At 37.6% G+C, this 12,313-nt stretch overlaps 1 protein-coding gene across 6 annotated transcripts in view; it reads right to left on the bottom strand.

Moving 5' to 3' along the window:
- Positions 1 to 12,313, bottom strand: part of DENND4A (DENN domain containing 4A) — a 131,863-nt gene that overhangs the window by 108,057 nt on the left and 11,493 nt on the right. The window lies entirely within an intron of this gene.

Here is a 12,313-nt window from a genome sequence, read left to right as displayed (position 1 = left end):
ACGTTTATTTTTTTTTTAATGATTTTTTTTTTAATTTTTTTAACGTTTATTTATTTTTGAGACAGAGACAGAACATGAACGGGGGAGGGTCAGAGAGAGGGAGTCACAGAATCTGAAACAGGCTCCAGGCTCTGAGCTGTCAGCACAGAGCCCGACGCAGGGCTCGAATTCACGGACCGCGAGATCACGACCTGAGCCGAAGTCAGCCGCTTAACCGACTGAGCCACCAGGCGCCCCAACGTTTATTTATTTTTAAGAGAGAGAGAGAGCACTAGCAGGGCAGGGGCAGAGAAAGAGGGAGACAGAATCTGAAGCAAGCTCCAGGCTTTGAGCTGTCAGCACAGAGACCGACACGGGGCTCGAACTCACAAACCGCAAGATCATGACCAGAACTGGGGTTGGACGCTTAACCAACTGAGCCACCCAGACGCCCCTCAAGAAAATATTAAAAAAAAAAAAAATCAATCTGTTGGCTTGGATTTACAACTGTATGTCTTTCAAGACTCAGAATTTAAAAGGACCTTAAAAATCTTTTGGTTCAACCTCATCATTTTGTTGGAGGAAATTAAAGTATAGAAAGGACTTGCCCAAAATAGCACTGCTCCATCAGTAGCAGAGCAGGACCTGAAACTCCTTATCCCAGATCTCTTGATACTGTAGTTGACCCTTGAACAATGCAGGGATTAGGGGTATCAGTGCCCCATGCAGCTGAAAATCTGCATGTAACTTTTGAGTCCCCAAAACTTAACTACGAATAGCCTACTGTTGACCAGAAGCCTTACCAATAACATAAAGTCAATTAACACATGTTTTGTATGTTATATGTGTTATATACTATATTCTTATACTAAGATAAGCTAGGGAAAAGAAAATGTTCCTAAGAAAATCATAAGGGAAAATACATTTACAGTGCTGTACTTTAAAAATTACAATAAATAGACCTGCACAGTTCAAACTGGTGTTCAAGGGTCAACTGCATACATATGCCATGTAGACTATTCCAGAGAAGGGGGAAAAAATGACCCAGAATTGACAAGGGTAAGCAGATCAACTTAGTGAGGCTATATGACACATTGTTCTTTCTAAACATCCTGATGGCCAGAACCAGTCCTAGACAAAAGGTATCTTCTCTCCTTTAAAATCCCTTAACAGGGGCGCCTGGGTGGCGCAGTCAGTTAAGCGTCCGACTTCAGCCAGGTCACGATCTCGCGGTCCGTGAGTTCGAGCCCCGCGTCGGGCTCTGGGCTGATGGCTCGGAGCCTGGAGCCTGTTTCTGATTCTGTGTCTCCCCCTCTCTCTGCCCCTCCCCCGTTCATGCTCTGTCTCTCTCTGTCCCAAAAATAAATAAACGTTGAAAAAAATAAAATCCCTTAACAAATTTTCAGTAATCAAACCAACCTCCACGATTTCCCCCTTCTTCTTATTCCCATGAAAATGTATTAGTCCCACTGACTGCTCCCCACTTTTAAATTTATATCACCAACCATGACTTGCCATTGAGACCCAAAATGCCTACTTGATAACTCTACCTGTATATCTAATAGCCAAAACTAAACTATTTCTTTGGTAAAGCTCCATCATTAGACCCAAACACACTTCTCTCACACATGCACACACTTATACTCTATAAATTCACCAGGAAGGGGATCAGTTTGAACATGGAATGTTGCCTATACATATTATCAGTCACAGGAGCTGATATTCTGAAGGTAGTATGAACTCCAGGAAAGAAAAAATAAACACTGCAGGAGTACAAAGGGGGAGGGGGGAGGGGAAAGGCCAAAACCAGAACAACCTATCCCAGAGGAAACAGAATTTATGGTCCAGACCAAACACATTTCTTAGATAAGCATAACAAACATATTCAGGAAACTAATGTAGGATATTAGGAAAATAATAATGAATAATGAAGAACCAACTATAGATACTGTGTGTTAAAAATATAATAACTGAAATTCTTATATACAAGTTAAATAACAAAATGGATACAGTCAAAAATAAAATCAGTAAGTAGATGATCAAAACGAGGCATTAGGAAGGCGTAATAAATGGAAAAAATATATTATAAAAGTTTTAAAATATGGAGGCTTAAGAGAATGAGAAGACAACCCACAGACGGGGAGAAGTATTTGCAAAAGATATATCTGATATAGGACTGTTGTCCAAAATAGATAAAGAATCCCTGAAACTCAACAATAAGAAAACGAACCACCTGATTAAAAAATGAGCAAAAGACCTGAATAGACACCTTACCAAAGAAGATATACAGAAGACAGGTAAGCATATGAAAAGACATTCCACATCATATGTCTTAGAAACTCAAAGAAAATAACAATGAGATATCACCGCACCCCTATTAGAATAGCCAAAATCCAGGACACTGACAACACCTAATGATGGCAAAGATGTGGGGAAACAGGAACTCTCATTCACTGCTGGTGGGAATGCAAGATGGTACACACAGTCACTTTGGAAGACAGTTTGGCCGTTTCTTACAAAACTAGGCATACTTTTACCATATGATCCAACAATCACACTTTTAGGCATTTACTCATATGAGCTGAAAACATGTTCACACCAGCTTTATGTGAGTACAAGGGAGGGGGACAACTTGGAAGGAACTAAGATATCTGTCAGTAGGTGAACAGGTAAACTGTGGTGCAACCAAACAATGGAATAGTACTTCTAAAAAGAAATGAGCTATCAAGCCACTGAAAGGACACAGAAGAACTTTACATGCATATTACTAAGTGAAAAAAAAAATCAATCTGAAAAGGCTACATACCATATGATTCCAACTATAGGACATTCTGGAAAAGGCAAAATTTGGAAATAGTAAAAAATCGGGGGTTGCCAAGTGGTTAGAGAGGAGGGGTTAATAGGCTAAGCACAGAGGATTTTTAGGGCAGTAAAACTATTCTATATCTGTCACTACATATATATGTCATTATATGTTTGTCAAAATCCACAGAGTGTACAACACAAAGAGTGAAGCCTAACGTAAATTTTGGACTTTGGGTGATAATGATATGTCAGTATAGGTTCAGAGATCGTAACAAATGTCCCACGCTGGTGTGGGATGTTGATTGTGGAGGAGGCTGTGTCTGTGTTGGGGGAAGGAGTATAGGGGAACTTTGTACTTTCTGCTCAAATTTGCTGTTAATTTAAAACTGCTCTAAAAATTAACATGTAATTGAAAAGAAAAAAATTAAAGAATTAGTTTTGAACCCCTCCCTTAAGAAACGTGGAGGCTAGAAAAATTAGAGGCAACATCGAAATAACAGGTCTTTCAGAAGGTGAGAAAAAAAAAAACCAAATGGAGGTGAGGAAGCACTTAAAATAATGACCAATAATCAATAAGCCTTAAAAAACTGACAGACAAGAATGAACACAAATATGAATCCAAGGGTAACCGCCAGAAGAATAAAAATAGAATACATAACTTTTAAACTGCCACCAAAAATTTTATTTTTCTTTAGAAAATAGTAACAGAGAAAGAAGAAAGGAAAAGAAACTAGGGTAAACAGAAAATACAAAATAAAATGGTGGGAATAAATCCTAACATACTAGTAAAAGACAAAAAAATTTAGCATACTAAAGAAACTCTTAGAAAGCCCTCTTGCAGGTAACACGCCAGGGTTCTTACTGATCCTTGAACAAATCAGGCATGTTCCAGTCTCAGGAGCTTTTCTACCTGCTCTCTGTGTCTGGACTAGCCTTCCCCGATGCCAGCCCAGCCAGCCCATCCTCGGGCTAGGTCACCTTCTCAGTGAGGCTTTCCATGACCACCCTATTTGAAATTTCGACAACCTCCCACATCCAACACCTCATATTCTCTTTTCCTGTTCTGATTTTCTCACCTTATTACTTTTCACTATCAAACACGTACATATACTCACTCATTTTATTATCTCATTGTCACTCCACAAGCCTGTAAGTTCAATGAAGGTAGGAAGTTTTTGGTTTTAGGAATTTTTTGGTTTTAGTCACTGCTCTATAACTCGTATCTAGAAGAGTGCCTGAAGAATAGTGTGTGGTCAATATTTGTTGAAGCAATGAATAAACAAATTGAGGTGCCCATAAGTAAAGGAATAATTTTAAAATGTGGCAGATACCATGATTTGAATGCCATGTATAAGTTAGGAGCAATTAAATAGATGTACACAGCCACACAAATAAATTTTTTTTTAATTTACTGAAGAGGAAACAGCAAGGAATATATACCAAAATATCATTTACATAAATTAAAAACATATATTCAAAACAGCACTGTAGTTTTCAAAACTAAATTCAGGATGATATGCTAAATATATTACAGTGGATATCTACAGGGGAAAGGGAATTTGAGTATGAAGGTGGAGCATATAAGAAAATAAAATGAAAGCAGGGCCCCCGCGTAAGCACAGGCAAATGATGAAAGTGTACCATGAAATGAGAAATGATTAAATCAAGTCTCTATACCTGAGGCGCTCTCACCCTGCTTCCCCTCAAAGAGAGAGACTTAACCACTGGTTTCAACAAAACTCAAATCACTGTGACCTTGAGAAGACTCATTTCAGTTTTGTGTAAGATGGAAAGCCCAACTGGAATGAGCTGAGGAGAAAAGAGGAGATGAGAAAGCACACATAACCTTTCGTAGGCATTTTGATGTGAAGGGAAGTTGGGAAGCAGAGTGATAATTGGCAGAAGACATGGAATCAGCAGATCTGTTTCTAAAAAGATGAATGAAATTAAGGGGGGTTATGCCAACGGCAATTGTCCAGAGGGAGACAAAATGAAGACAAAGGAGAAAAAGAGGATGAGTATAAAAAAAAGCAAAAGCCTTGAGAAAGTGTGAGAAAATTGAATGTAAAGACAAAGTCTGATTATAGAGGCAAGGGTTTACCTCACTGTAAAAACAAGCTTATGTGTTTAACAATACTTTTTCTGAATATTCCGGCTTTGGTGAAGTAGCGTCTTAACATTTTTAAAGTCGTGACCCCTCTGAGAATCTGAGTAGTGTTAAGGATCTTCTCTCCCCTAAAATACATTGACATATTCAGATAAAACTTCATGACTTTAGGAGGATCACAGAGCCATGCTTTCCAAAGTAGTCCATACACACGTCTGGTTTTTGTTCTTCGCTCTTCAAATATAACATACATATAGAAAAGGCACAGCTCCATGAATTTTCACAGAGTGAACGTACCACGTGTAAAAAAGATCTCCCAGGTGAAGAAATAGAACGTTACCAGTAACAGGAAGCCCTCCGTCCTCCTCCAATCTTCCCAAAAAAGAACCACTACCCCACTTTTAAGGCTAGATGAGTCTTGTCTGTTTCTGAACTTTATACAAACCAAACACAGAAGGATTCACACAGAATATATTCTTTTGGTCTAGCTTTTCTCATTCTACAGTATGTGTTTGAGATGCTCATACTCATATGCGTAGCAGTAGCTTGTTCGTTTTCATTTCTGTATAGTTTTTCATTTTGAGACTATAACACAGTTTTACTTATCCATTCTATTGTTAACAGACACTTGGCTTTGTTTCCAATGTTAGGCCATTATAAATAATTACAAAATCATGTATAAATTATTCTATATGTCTTTGATGTGCAAGTGTATACATTAAAAAATACTTATGAATAAAACTGCTAGGATACAGTCTGTGGTTATATTCAACTTTGGTACAGAATGCCAAAATGTGTCCCAAGTAAGACCTTATATTGGATGGCTTAGAAATAAAAACTTTTTTCCACCAGCACAAATATTCCTCCGAGCTAAAATATTAGTTTGGGGGCGCCTGGGTGGCTCAGTCGGTTGAGCGTCTGACTTTGGCTCAGGTCATGATCTCGCAGTTCGTGAGTTCAAGCCCCACGTTGGGCTCTGTGCTGACAGCTCGGAGCCTGGAGCCTGTTTCGGATTCTGTGCCTCCCCCTCTCTCTGCCCCTTCCCCACTCATGCTCTGTCTCTCTCTGTCTGTCAAAAATGAACAAACGTTAAAAAAAAATTTTTTTTAAATATTAGTTTGGTGTCGTGTTTGCCTTAATTAAGTCATTGCTGAAGAAAACTATACAAAGACTATAAAAACAGGAGTTAAGTGCTCTGGAATCAGTTTGACAAGTTCAAATCCAGGCTCTATCCAGTGTCAGATGATGAGATAAGCAAGTAAGTATGTGCTTCGGGTATTACAAAAAAGGGGAACCAAAAAATGCTTTTAATTTAATTCAAATAATTTTATTTGAATAATTTAACAATGCAGCATCATTTTAAAAAACACTTTGCTGATTTTGCTTATATTTTCCTTATTTTATGGTTTGGAATTTATTTTCTTGTGAATTACAGAAGTGGTACCGTAATCACTTCAATGCTTGATGATGTAAATGTTTAAAGATAAGAAATTATGACTCTGATTCTCTCATTCATTCATCTAGTAAATATTTATTGAATGTTTACTGAAAAGGACACGTGTCAGTTTTATTTTTGACTGTCCACCATCTGAACTCCCTTTCAATGCTTAAAGAAATCTGCCACTGTGTGTGTCTTGAAAGGAAGTTGGGCCCTAGAATCAACCATGTAAGCCAAAAAGGCCAGAGAGTTGCTTCCGTATTTAGGGACCAGGTACACAGGTTGGTCAATTAGATGCTTTCATGCAGAATTTCAATCTAGGCCTATAGCTGCTAAGACAGTTTAAAATTCATTTTTAGGGCAGTAACACACAACACACAGTGGCAGTGTCCAAGCAATGGCATCCCGTGTCCTGCAGGGGAGTCAATGTGGTCTTAAACAGGAAAAGGATAATTCTATGGCATGACTATGATTATGGCCTAGCCTTGAGGGTGGTTGGTTGTTTTCCCATTTGTTCCCAGAGACTGGTTCTGCAGCCTTCCAGTCATTTCTGTAAACTAATTAATATCCTTTCAATAAATAACTTTTCTTCTGCTTCAGCTAACCAGAATTGATGTCTGGTGTCTACAACCAAGAATGGTAATGCTCCATGTGCCATGCCCTGTACTAGGCACTGGGAACACAAAACAAATGATATGGCCCTGCTTTACAGGAGTTGATAGAGAAGGCAAGTAAACAGGCAATTACAATAAATGGTAAGTCTATAACAGGAATAATCACAGAAAGCACAAGAAGGACACACCGTTTAGGCTTGAGGAGTCAGAAAAGTAAGGGATGTCATCTAAATCTTGAAATATGACCAGGGTAATAGAGGAGAGATGGAAGGTCATTACAAACAAAAGGAGCAACAAGTAAAAGGCATATAATCTCTCTGCTCATCACCTCCTTCCAACACAGTAGCAAAAGCATATTTGAAGGACAAAAATGACACAAGGCAGACCAAAGGGTTTGTGGAAGGGGATCAGAAAGTCATAATTTGTGACCTGGGTAACAACAGTCGTGTTATTGAGCTTGCTGTATGAAAATGAACCTCATGCCTAAAACACACCCACACCCACCACCACCACTACTGCCCCCACCACAAAGCTGGCCACAAGTACCTTCCTTTTCTCTATCGTTCTCACCCACCTCAGTCACTTCTCAGAACAGTCAACTAGGGAGTGCTGGGGTTTTGGGGGGGTTTTGGGGGAGGGTTTGGTTGTTTGGTTGTTTCTCGGTGATGGGGGTGGTGTAGGAATCATGAATGAGTGGATAAAGGAATTGAAAACAGAAGTAAAGGTATTAATCAACAGATGAGAGTAGTGAAGCACAGGGCATTCTGCCAACTGCTTACACTAGTTTTGCTTAAAGGTAGGTACAATTCTGATGGAGGAAAAAACTGATGTGTGTGTGTGTGCACTCTTCTAAAGTTATATAATTTCAGTGTTGACACAGGTCGCTTTTAGAAATTTACCTTTTAAAATTATATTAGGCTTATACTATTTATATATTATAGGCTTACATATTATTTTCACTGTTTACTTTTATAAAAACTATGATCTTCATCGGTTTTATAAGCTCTAGCATTTTCAGCCATCTATTGTATGGACATCTATGCTTGAACAGGAAAAAAATCACCATAAAATAAAATAACAAACCAACCAAACCACTCCAAGAAAAATTTGATAAAACAAGCTGAAAGCAAGGATCCGTGACATGTCATTCTCAAAAGTGACATCAAAGTTTTAGAACAAAGTGATTTGAATATTCTAAAATCTATAATTCTCCTTTGAAGAAAGCAGTATTCACTACCATGTGAAGGATATGAAAAAATAAGTCATTTCAGTTTCATAAATTGAATGGTGCAAAAATACACTTCAGTCATATCAAACTCCACACCACCTTTACAAATTTATTTCTTTAAAAAAATTTTTTTGTTAAGTTATTATTATTTTTTAAGTAGGCTTCATGCCCAGCATGGAGCCCAATGCAGGGCTTAAACTCACAACCCTGAGATCAAGGCCAGAGCTGAGATCAAGAATTGGACGCTTAATCGACTGAGCCACCCATGCAGGCGCCCCTCAAATTAATTTCTTTCTGCCAGAATGCCCCTGTTAAAGTGGCCAGCCTCTGCATAGTATTTGAGACCTGCTCTTTGAAGCCTTCCCTAACCTTTTTCTCCAGAAGAGAGTTATTCTCTCCTCTTATGCTTCAAAAACACCCTCTACATATCTCCATTATGATTATCACATGAATACTGTAACTGCTTCTTTGCAACTAGATTAGGAATTCTTTGAAAGTAGGCAATGTTACATCTCTATCTCTGTAAATATGTTTCAGCAGTCTCTAGCGGAGAACAGGCAGTCAGCAAATTCTTGTTGAAGAGAGACGGACATGATGTATTCATAATGATATTAATATAAGGTTATTTGTGTTCATGAAAAAGCATGACTCAAACTTCAAATTCTGTACGCGGAAGCTAAAAAAATCGGTTCCCTTGGTTTTTATTTGAGAAAGGGAGAGATTTTTACAGCTTTCAAAATAATCACCTATGGATTGGGGATGAAATAGTTTTGTTATATTGACTACTATGCAAAGGCAATGAGTGAGTGGTCTCTTTTTTATTTCAAAATAATGCCAATTTCATTTCACATTACTTAGTATTCCTTTCTAATCACCACCTTCACACTAACATACTTACCTTCTAAGAGTTATATTCCCTGCATCTCCTCCCCAACCATAAAAATGGGGCCTGATACGTTTTATGAAACCTTTGTTTCATCCTCCATAGCTGACTCAACTAGACATAAACACTTGCTTCAGACTGGATTTTCTCCCAGAGGGTTAGAATAGGGTCACAGAACCATGAGTGAATGTATGACTTTATGAGTTGGAGGACTTGTTCAGCTATGCCCAGTAGTAAAAAGCAAAATGCAGATAGAGAAAAATGAACCGGGTAAGTAGAGAGAGGCAGAGAGATCATGCTGCCCCAGGGTGGTGAGAAAATGGCTACCTAAGTTAGCGAGGAATTTCTGGCTCCCAGTTCCCCTCCCCTTCACGAAGCCTGTCTGTACTTTCATCTTCAAGGCACTGTGACATCCCCAGGATCCTTGCTAGTAACATTAATTCCTCTTTTTTTTTTTTTCTCTTAAGTACAGTGGTTTGACTTTTATTTCTGTTACAAACAAAAGAAATTTGATTTTAAAAACCTCAAAAAAGAAGAGGTCAACTAGAAATATAAAAATGTCAGTTAATCATAGGAAGGAAGAAAAAGCCTTGCTAAAAAATGGCTGTTACATTGGTATCTTCAGGCATTCTTCAGCATAAGAAAATGAAAACTATTCACCAACCATAACAGGTTCTAACAGCAGCCTATACATCCAATTTTAGCACAGTTGTGAGTCAGTATGAATAAAATTCTATTTCAAAGTACAGGAAAAAAACAACAAAGATTAAGGGACAGGGAATATTTTAGAGACTATTAGACCAAAAAATTTTTTAAAGAAAAATAATACTGCTTACTACAATTCTGACCACAGAGTAGATGAGTTATATCTTCTCATAGCCAGTCCTATGTAATAAAGCCTAAATATCATTATGTAGTTTTCCCCATCCATCTAAACCTATTTCTCTGAAAAAACATAATACTTCAGAGTCCTCAACTAAAATACTTAGTGGTAGATGATAGTAACCTTTAAAAAAAAAAAAAAAAAAAAGGAATCATTTCACAACAGTACTGCCATTATGGCATTGGCTTTTTATTTTATTTATTTATTTATTTATTTATTTATTTATTTATTTATTTTTATTTTTTTTTGGCATTGGCTTTTTAAACAAGACTGTTATACTAGGTGTTTCATGTTTCTTTGATATTAGCTCATTAGTAAAAAGTTTTCTTTGGCAAATCAGACTTTAAAAAAAACAACACACAGCTAGTTTCTTCAGTAATAATTTTCAAATGGATGCTGGAGAACAATGAATATCAGTATCTTGTACTATTCTTAAGTTCAAAACATAACTTTTTAAAGAAAAACTGACTAGTTTCACATAATGAAAATTGAGCAAGACTGGGAAAATCTACAAATGTAACGGCAAGTTCGGAGATAAGAACAAACAAAACAAACAGTACTTCTATCAAAATCACCAAGATTATATAGACAGTTGTGGCGTTCGGAAAAAAAAATGAGAGACAAACTTAGGGTAAAAGGAAAAGTTCTGAAAAATTTAACAGTGATTGCCATAAAAAAGATTTAAAGCAAACAAGTCTCAAGTCTCAATTCTTTACAATAATAGAAGGCGGCAGAGGTGTCAATAATTTTTAATGATTTTTATTGTTTCTAGAATTTTTGTTGAAATTACATTTGATTACGAGTATTTCATATTCCATGAATTTATTTTAAACCAAATACCGAAGGGATACTGTGCAGGTTTGACCCCATAGTTGAGAAGTTTTCCAATTACCCTATTGTACCCCCCCTGTTCAATCTTTGTCTACAACATGCTTCAGTTCATCTCCAAAATTAATAAAAAGCCCAATCTTACACACCTTAATCCTTAACAGGAAAGGCTGGTTAAATGCTACAGTACAGGCTATATGAATACTAAGAGTAAATAAAGGGCATTGCTAGAGTTTAAACAGTGTGATTAATAAGAAAAGTGTGCTAAACTTAAGTACCCATCTATAGAAGAATGGATAAGAAAGATGTGTGTGTGTGTGTGTGTGTGTATAAATATTATATAGCCATAAAAAAGGATGAGATTTTGCCATTTGTGACAACATGGATAAACCTAGAGGATATTTTGCTAAGTGATGTAAGTCAGACTGAGAAAAACAAATACCATATGATTTCACTCATAAGTGGAATCTAAGAAAACATAAATACATTAAGTAAATAAATAAACAAAAAGCAGAATCAGACCTATAAATACAGAGAACAAACTTGTGTTTGCCAGAGGCATGAGAGTGGGAGATGGGCAAAATGTGTGAAGGGGAGGAGATACAGGCTTTCAATTATGGAATGAATAAGTCACGGGAATAAAAGGCACGGCACAGTGAATAAAATCAATGCTATTGTAATAGTGTTGTTTGGTGACACATGTAGCTACACTTAAGGTGAGCAGAGCATAATATAGAAGTCAAATCACTGTTGTACACTCAAAACTAATGTAAAGTTGTGTGTTAAGTATACTCAAAATTTGTTTTTAAGTGTGGTGAAATTTAAATAGTTAAGTAAAATTAAGAAATACTAATCCTCATTAATGCCGATTTCAAATTTGTAATAAAATACCAAATGTTGGAGCTACTATAAAGACTAATGGTCAACTTGCCATGACAGTCTCAAAAGCTAGTAATGTATCTTTCATTTAAAAACCCACAATTAGGGGCGCCTGGGTGGCGCAGTCGGTTAAGCGTCCGACTTCAGCCAGGTCACGATCTCGCGGTCCGGGAGTTCGAGCCCCGCGTTGGGCTCTGGGCTGATGGCTCAGAGCCTGGAGCCTGTTTCCGATTCTGTGCCTCCCTCTCTCTCTGCCCCTCCCCCGTTCATGCTCTGTCTCTCTGTCCCAAAAATAAATAAACGTTAAAAACCCACAATTAGTTGCTTTGTTCATTCATTTGCTAATTCCAGGTTGGTGAGGGGACACAGATATATAAGTTAAATATCCTGGGCTCCTGGGTGGCTCAGTCAGTTAAGTGTTCAACTTCGGCTCAGAGCATGATCTCACAGCTTGGGAGTTTGAGCCCCGCATAGGGCTCTGTGCTGACAGCTCAGAGCCTGAAGCCTGCTTCGGATTCTGTGTCTCCCTCTCTCTCTGCCCCTCCCCTGCTTAAGTGTGCGTGCGCACACACTCTCTCTCTCTGTCTCTCAAATATAAATAAACGTTAAAAAAAAATTTAAAAATATAGCAACAGGAGCTATAAAGAGTATCTACTGAATATTTACTGA

This window comes from Prionailurus bengalensis, chromosome B3 (genome assembly GCF_016509475.1).
Source record: "Prionailurus bengalensis isolate Pbe53 chromosome B3, Fcat_Pben_1.1_paternal_pri, whole genome shotgun sequence".
In the NCBI taxonomy this organism is placed as follows: Eukaryota; Metazoa; Chordata; class Mammalia; order Carnivora; family Felidae; genus Prionailurus; species Prionailurus bengalensis.
The sequence above is the reverse complement of the archived record's forward strand: the minus strand, read 5'-3'. Positions and strand labels throughout refer to the sequence as shown.